Here is an 864-nt window from a genome sequence, read left to right on the forward strand (position 1 = left end):
TTCATTCCTTAGAAAAACACTGGGGAATAATTATATTATTGGCCACCCAGGTTCTGCCACTTCGTCTTATCTGGCCTGTATCAGCTAATCTATTGTTGCTTCTTCCTAGGCTTGCAAAGAGTGCATGCTCAAGGCCTAGGGGCATACCCAGGGCACTTGAAATAAGAGAAACAAAGGTTGCAGTGCTAATTGTCCCTTGTGCAGAGTTTTACTGCCCCAGAGACCTTCAGGGAGTGGAGAAGTCCCAGAGCTTGGCTATCAGTGTAGACCAAGCATGTCAAACTCAAAGGCTAACACGGGCCAAATGAATAAGGTTTAAGTTTATGTGGGCCGCAAAAAAAAACAAAAGCTTCACTTTTCATAGAAACGTTGGTTTATTTCAATAGAGACACTGAATACAAAGGGCTGAAATGAGTCATCGTTAACATAAAACAATAGAACATTTTAATAAAAAGTATTTTTCTTGAACATTAACTTACCAGACACTGAATAACTGCACAAATTAATAAGCATAACGCAAATAAACCTATTTTTCTTGTTCTCCAAAAGCAAAATATTTCCTGTTGCGCACACCAAACAAGTCAATCCAAGACTAATGATGTGGCAATCGGCTGCTAACATGTTTGCTGCTAGTATTAGTGGAGAGAAATGGTGCGCCTGCACGTAAAGTGCATAAGGGAAATGAATGCAACACGATTATAGTAATCAGTCATTAGTGAATGTGTAGTTATTATGTATAGCAAGAAATTGTAAAAATTAAGTTACAAAATTTTTATTAAAATGTTTCTTACATGCTGTTATATTGGCTGGGCTGCAAAAATATTTGTTGTGGGCCGCGGGCCACGAGTTTGACATACTTTGTGT

Source organism: Myotis davidii, unplaced genomic scaffold (genome assembly GCF_000327345.1).
Source record: "Myotis davidii unplaced genomic scaffold, ASM32734v1 scaffold544, whole genome shotgun sequence".
Classification (NCBI taxonomy): Eukaryota; Metazoa; Chordata; class Mammalia; order Chiroptera; family Vespertilionidae; genus Myotis; species Myotis davidii.